The following is an 8,072-nucleotide window of genomic DNA, read 5'->3' on the forward strand; positions in this document are numbered from 1 at the left end:
GCCTACTCCTTTTGGGATTTTGGTAATATTTGTATCCCTTAGTCCTAGATACCTCAAATGAAATAAATTCCCAATACCATCAATATGATGATTCTCCAAGTCACGGCAACCTTCTAGATCCAACACTCGCAGAACTTGAAATCTTGAAAGATGCGGCATCAATTTTGTAGCACTAGGAAAGATGATAAATGATCTGACGTGGGACAAGCTCATCATAGAAAGTGGCATGGTGTGATTTTCTTGATTCTTTTGGATGGATAATCGATGTATCTTCTTTGAAAGGTCACTAGGTTGATGGCTATCTAATGTAGTGACAAAATTTTCTTCAATTGATAAGGATGTGATCAAATCAAGGACCATATCATGTACACGACAAGCCCCTACGTTGCCACGAGAATCTACATGTTGTGGTTGAATTAGGCTTCGGTTAATAAGATCATTGAAGTAACCGAACCCCACTTTATATAAGGTATCCACATTACTTCCATGGACAAGGCCTTCGGCTATCCATCTTCGTACCAAGTGATGACTCAATATTGTATAATCCTCCGGATAAACACTCAGGTATAGAAAGCAGGGTTTTAGATGGGACGGCAAATCATAATAACTAATAGAAAATATCTGACGCATGTTCTCCATATTGGGGAATTTCTCAAGTCCAGAACCGATTGATTTGTTGACAGTGTCCCATTCATGTATGTTCTTTGGTTTGTGAGACAATAGGCTGGCAATAGTGATGATAGCTAATGGTACACCATCACACTTTCTTATGATTTTCTCAGATATTTCTCTCAGCTCCACATGAGAACCATCTTCACTCCCAAATATTCTTTCATAGAACAACTTCTTCGAATCATCATGACCAAGAGGATTTAGTTTATAAATGTTACCGTCGATGGAAGAGCTACATGATGCAGCCACTGCAGCTATTCGTGTTGTTGTGATTACTCTGCTACTGCAGTTGTTCTCAACTAATACAGTCTTGATCCAATTCCAAGCTGATTCGTCCCATATATCATCAACTATAATTAAGTACCTGTGAGTTTGTGGCACCATATTAGAATCAAAAACAAAAGTCAACTAATCTTAACACTTGTTGATATAGAGAGGATGGGTTTTGGCGTCACCTCTTATCCCGAAGAACTTGTCTGATTTTGTCAATGAGTTCCACCACATCCCATGCTTCAACCTCGCTGTAACTCTGCTTACTAACCTGACGGAGCAAGCTGCCCAAAACCCTCCTCAGATCAGGCTTGAGGGACACGGTGACAAAGGCGTCGCAATCGAACTGCCCTCTGATCTGCTGGTACACGACGTTCGCTAGCGTCGTCTTGCCCAGGCCACCAGCCCCGACAATGGACACCACCTTCAGTTGACCATCCATGGCAGCCGCGCCTTCTTGCTCCACCAAAAGCCTGCAGAGCTCCGCCCTCGGCCCGCCCACCGCGACGAGCCTCGTCGAATCCTCGTACATGCCATGCAAGCGAGGGTCAACGGTGGTGGTGCCCGCAGGCCGCCGGACGGCGAAAACATCGTCGTCGACCCTGTACCTGTCGCGCCGGTCAGCGACCTCCTTGACGCGGCCCTTGATGACCCTGATGTCCGCGGCGATCCGGTGGCGGATCCGGGCCGTGGTCAGCAGGCTCAGGCACCTGCCGATGAACCCGCTGAACCCCGGACGATGGAGGTCGACGCGCACCATGAACCTGTCGATGCTGTCTTCGACGTCGTAGGAGAGCTCCCTGACTTGCCCTGCCCAGATCCTGACCTGCCTGTCCACCGGCTGCGCCGACGACGAGGATACTCTCTCGAGGGCGGCCTGCATGCTCTCCAGCTCGGCCCGGAGGAACATGACCTCGCCCCTCAGGCTCCTCTGCAGCCTGTACTCGTCCGTCAGCACGGCGTCCAGCTTGTGGAGAGGGCGCTCGTCACCGCACCTGCCATGACCTCCATGATCTTTCTTCGAGAAGTGTTTCTCTGGATCTTGAGTGAGAGATGATGGCTTGACGAGGTGGTTGCGGTGCGAAGTTTTGACTGGCGAAATTGTAGTATCGGAGAAGATGTCATTGTATAGTTGTATACACGATGGAGAAATGGGTAATTTTGACAAGCAACTGACCCTGTTTCCGTGTCCTTCAAGGATTCGCGTGCCTGGTCAATTAGCCTCCGTGGATTTGGTAAACTGTTCCCAACCGAATCAATTGACTAATCACTCGAGTTAGACCAGCTTGGAATACAAGCCAAACCAGGGAGAGGAAACCAGGTGGTGACGACAAATCCTAGCACGGCAAAGGAAATGCAGTAAAAGAAGAAGACTAGGTAGTTGCGTAGTCCCTCAATTTAAAAATAGGTGCTTGCTAAATGGTTGTACACGTTTCTTAATGAGAAAGGCTTGTAAGTTACTCCCTCCGTTTCAAAATAGATGACCCAACTTTGTACTAACTTTAGTACAAAGTTGGATCATTTATTTTGGAACGGAGGGAGTAGTTAGTTGCCACCTCTCTTATGGTCATGGCCTCCTCCTCCTCAACTACACTCCCATCTTCCCTCCTAAGCCTCTTAAGACGATTCATAACTATCTTTTTTTGTCTGTCCGACCCCACCATGTGTGGAAGTACTTCGTGTTTTGATCCCAATCCTTCATCCAGTGAACATGTGTTGTCTGCTTCCAGTATAACATTAAGGACACAGTAGGATATCCCAATTGATAGAGGTAGCGGCAGTAATTCACATGAATTTGGGATCGGTAGGAAGGAGAGAACCGCGGAAGGAGAAGAGTGTCAGTATTAGTCTGATGATACCAAGTAGAGTGAAATGCATAAACCACTACAATCGTGTCACAACTCACAAAAAACCACCACTTTCCAAAACGTGGCAAACACACTGAACTCTATCATTGACAATGGCAAAAAGAAACAAAAATTCTGATCATGTTTTGACATGGGAAATCAACCACGTGGCAACAGGTGTAACGGCAACCGTTAATGGTCCGTGATCTCTCTCGAAACAGGCTTTCGCCCCGCTTTATAAGTAAAGCAACAACCATACAAAGTACACGGCCGGACAATACAAAATGGTAAGGTAACCCTCTTACAAAGCCGATCTCAGCATAACCGGAAAGAAACGCAGACCGCAAGAGACTACGAAACCGCAAGAAAACACAGGAAGACCTGAGAACACCGCAACACTACACCCTAGAACACCTAAGCTCCACCACAACACCCTCAGGAGGGGGAACGGCGCCAGGCGTCGCCGTTGTCGAGTCGAAAGGACAAGGGTTTTCACCCAGAACTCAGGCACGGAGAGGAGCACCACGACGACGTCTTCAAGAAGATAACAGCGCCCACGAGCGTCGCCGTCGTCGGCGACAAAGCGCAGAGCTTTCGCTCGGCAGCTCCCTCATGCCACCATGAGGTCTTCAAGAGAGCGTGTGGCGAGTCCAAATCCCCAGATCCAGATCGGGGCGCCGCCATTGCCAAAGATGAAAGAAATATGCCCTAGAGGCAATAATAAAGTTGTTATTTATATTTCCTTATATCATGATAAATGTTTATTATTCATGATAGAATTGTATTAACCGGAAACTTAGTACATGTGTGAATACATAGACAAACAAAGTGTCCCTAGTATGCCTCTACTTGACTAGCTCGTTAATCGAAGATGGTTAAGTTTCCTAGCCAGTAGCCATAGACATGTGTTGTCATGTGATACAAGGTAGAGTGAAGTGCATAAACCACCACAATCGTGTCACAACTCACAAAAAACCACCACTTTTCAAAACGTGGCAAACACACCGAACTCTATCGTTGACAGTGGGAAAAAGAACTGACAAAAATTCTGATCAAGTTTTGACATGGGAAATCAACCACGTGACAACGGGTGTAATGGCGACAGTTAATGGTCCATGGTCCAAAGTGGTAGTGTGCAGCTCATTCACTCTCTCACTCACTTGCTCACTCTCACTCTCGCTCTCACTCGACGTCAGCACCGACGCCGCTCCTGCTCGCCGCCGCCACTCGATGTCTTAGTGGAAAAAAACGGAAAGGAGAGTAGCGGCGACGACCTCCAGTACACCATCATGGACATTGATTTATGGTTAAGTTTTCCGGCGGGTTAGGGTTAGGGCTTAGATTTGGGGATTTTTGATTTTAGATCTCATTCGAGCCTCAGGGGAAGGAACCATTGGCTGGATGTTGTGAATGCATGAGAACCTGGAGACCATTGTGGATGCTTCTTTCTGTGGGACAGTGGCTGATCCGTCCATCAAATGCAAGCTTCACTAGGCCAGTGTGAAAAAATGTGTGGCATTTGATGGCATAGACACTGGGAGGAGGTTTTACGGCTGTGCTGTGCAGGTAAGCAATGCTCGGCTTATTGTTCTGGCTTAGCACTTTGCTATGGCTAGTAGTGTGTGCAGAGTTAGATTAAGTTGCTCTCAATCCTATTGTTCATAGTATTGATGGTATTTTTAGTTTGTAGTTGTTTGATTTAAGTGCATATTTATCTGTGTAGTTAACTTGTTATATTAAGGTGACTGAATCTTGTTGTTGAAGAAAAAGATGGTAGTTTCACTAAATTTAATTGAATTGTTGTTGGAGAGGAAGATGGAACTTTCACTCAATTTAACTGAATCCAGCTGTTGAGGAAAAAGATGGTAGTTTCGTTGAATTTAACTCAATCTTGTTATTGAAAATGTGAAAAGAAAGATGGAAGTTTCATTCCTATAGTGGTAGTTTACTATGTACTGTCTAGTTAACTGATGTGGAAGTTCTTAAGAAAAAGATTGTATTTTCATTATGTACTTCGTAGTGCCTAATTATCGGTGTGCTGTCTAGTTATCTGCATTACTCATGTCTAGTGTGCCAATGTGGTTGGATTAACATGAAGTTAATTTCAATGAGCAGTGGATTATTTTTAGTGTCTATGTGTAGTTATTTTAACTTTGTGAGACTATAGTTGTTAGCTTTCATTATGTGTTTAACTTCTTATGGTTCATTGTGTAGTTAACTTGTTATAGTTCACCGTGTAGTCAAATGTGACTGAATTTAACTGAATCTTGATTGTTCAAGTTCACTTATCAAGTTAGCATTACTCTTGTCCAGTGTGTGGTTGGATTAACATGAACTAAATTTCAATGAGTGGTGGACTTATTGTAGTGTCAATGTGTAGTTATCTCAGCTTTGTTAGAGTGTAGTTGTTAATTTTCACTATTTCAACTTACTCACAAGAGTCTCTACTCACAAAGGTGTAGTTGTTAACTTTCACTATCTGAAATTGTGATATTTGCAGGTAGGAGGTTTTGATTGTGGAATGGTTGTTTGGGTTGATGGGCCTTGTCCTGTCATACTAAAAAGATGTCTGACAAAGCGTTGGGAGATGTTTTATGAGCAAAATATGGGTAGTTAGACTGCTATCGTATGGTTCACACTACTTTATTGAATTATATATTATGGTAGTGTGATATGATGAAAATATCCTTTCTAACTTTAGTTTTAGTCTATCTGATGATTCCCATTTTTTGCCTAATGGACTTTTAATGTGCTTTTTCTTTTAGTGTTAATATAACCCACCTACAGCTGGAGCGTCAATAAAACCCATCTATCTAACAACCGCCACCTACACCTAGAGTGTCAATATAAACCACTCCACCACTAACAATCCGGCCAGAACCCCTCCCCACTTGCCCTAGCCGCCATACCACCCCACTTCACACCTACTCCATCCGTTCCAAAATAGATGACCCAACTTTGTACTAACTTTAGTACAAAGTTGGGTCATCTATTTTGGAACGGAGGGAGTAGCTGCAATGGGTCCTAATTTAGGAGAAATCAGGTATGAAGAAGGGGCACTGGTGGTGAGGGTGCCTAGGCTGGTGGCACACAGGAGGGATCAAAGAGCTCCGGCGGCCACTGGCTTGGAGTATATGATCCAACTCGCAGACATGATCGTAGAGTTTTGTAGTAAGGCAGAGTATAAGCAATAAAATTACAGACACGAGAATCCCTCATCTTCGTCTCGGACAGAAAGAGGAGGTGGGTCGGTGAAGCTTCACAAGCCAGCAAAGCTCACTAACAGTCGAGACCGAACCCAACCCTCGACTGTTCCAACATAAGATACTCATTACGTTTGGCGGGGCTCTCCGCAGCCTCCGCCTGATCTGTCGATCGAGAAGGTATAGTACACTATTTCTTGTTCGAGACACTATCCTCCACTTTAGTGCATGGGCCAACATCTTTGCTAGATATTTAGAAACCACAATAGTCAAAACGCCTACAAAACTTGAAGGTTTCTCATTTGATATATGCACAGAAACTGGGTTCTTAGTGGGCTTCCTCTTATTCCCAGCCATACCGCTTTTTGTCCTCTGAGACGGGAAGAGCTCTTTTCCAGCAACATAAAACTGACCACGACCCTGGTCACAAGAGGAGCGACTATGACCTCTGCCTGATGGGTTGTTCATGAGAGGGGATGATCTCTTAGGTTCCCCATCACCCTCACGGTTTTGTGGGACAGCCCTGCCATGGGTACGTACCAGTTGACTTGCCATCACCCGACGGGGTATTACCACTCCAGGTTTTTGGATCAAAAGACGAGGATGAAGAATTATTGCCTGAGTTGGACCCGCTGGATCTCGTTGACAGCTCCTCCGGAGCACATAGTTTCTTTGCAACGCAGGGTAGGTCTCCATTCACATCAAGCATTCCTGGGTTTGGACAAAGCATGAAGGAATGACCCAGCATACCGCATGTGTAGCAGTAATACGGCAAGCACGCATACATAACAACATAGGGTTCAGTCCTCTTCGTCTTCGTAGAATTGACAGTGACATACAAAACCAATGGTTCCCTGTACCAGAATGTCTGCCCAGACACACATGAAAGCACCCCAGCATCTCCCATCAGCATCCACTTCTACAAACTCGATTCTTCCTATTGGCTTAGAAAACTCCATTCCCAATTTGGCTTTTATCTTTCTTGAGGGCAGGGCTATAATACGTGCCCAAATAGAGAGAGTCTTAAGCTCCACTTGCAGCGGTTGTATGTTAGGATCAAAAACCTTGAGTAAGATAGCATGGCGGCCCACCTTCCATGGCGAGCCATCTAGGACACGATCCCTATCCATCTTAGTGCTGAACTCAGCCACGAACAGGTTGTCGCCCGTCGGGTGAAACAACAGACTCCTAAGATTTCCCCAGGCCAGCCTTATTGTCGATGAAATAGTCTTGGTGTGAAGGACAGTAGGGGAGATGACCTTACCAACCAATGCGCAATCCGGGGCAACTAGATCAGCATCGTCGTCATCATCATCATCATCCACCATCACCGGTTGCGCCTTCATCGCTCCAACATGTCCTCGACACCAATAGCGGAGCCAGAACTACCTGCTTCCAACATAGGATAGAAGGCCAATGCAGGGTCTTCCAAGGAGGGCGGCGACAGCACTAGGGAGGTGCTTCCCCCAGCCAAAAGAAGGTGACCCACCTGCGTGCGAGCAGTCCCACCTCCCCCGACGTTGCCGCGCTGGTATCCTCGACAGGAACTTGATCCGCCGTCGCCAAGGGTGGGAAACAATGCAAGGATTGCCTTGAACCACCCCGAACGAAGCAAAGAAACGAGAAACTATCGACGCCATGAGACAGCACAAGGTGGTAATAGGGGAACGGAGGCCGATCAAATCATGGTCTCAAGCCCTGGGAACTGTCGTCGCGGGAGTGCCGCGATTGCCTAAGACCTCTTCCAATGCAAAGGTGCTTAGAGGAGGTGCTAAGTGCATTAAATACCTTAGAAACTCAATTCCTCAATGCATAGATGCTTAACTTGTTGTTGCTAAAATGCCAAGCACACTTTATTTAATGACTTAGCACCTAAAGTCTTTCATGCATTGATCAAATTGTTTCATTTAAGTGGTTTGCCTAGGTTCTCACGCTTGGCATTGGTTCTTCCTGGAGGTCATCAAAGTACTCTCTCCTCTCCTTAAATGTTGTGTCATGTCATTTTTTCGCTTATGTGGCATGCTTAGCACCTGTCCATGGTGGAGCATTGGGAAGGGCCTAAGAGAGAGAAAACACGGTT

The 8,072-nt window shown here is 45.7% G+C and overlaps 1 pseudogene; it reads right to left on the reverse strand.

Annotated features, from left to right (window-relative positions):
- Positions 1-1,953, reverse strand: part of LOC123040270 (disease resistance protein RGA5-like) — a 29,111-nt pseudogene extending 27,158 nt beyond the window's left edge.
- Positions 1,954-8,072: the final 6,119 nt, after the last annotated feature.

Source organism: Triticum aestivum, chromosome 2B (assembly GCF_018294505.1).
Source record: "Triticum aestivum cultivar Chinese Spring chromosome 2B, IWGSC CS RefSeq v2.1, whole genome shotgun sequence".
Classification (NCBI taxonomy): Eukaryota; Viridiplantae; Streptophyta; class Magnoliopsida; order Poales; family Poaceae; genus Triticum; species Triticum aestivum.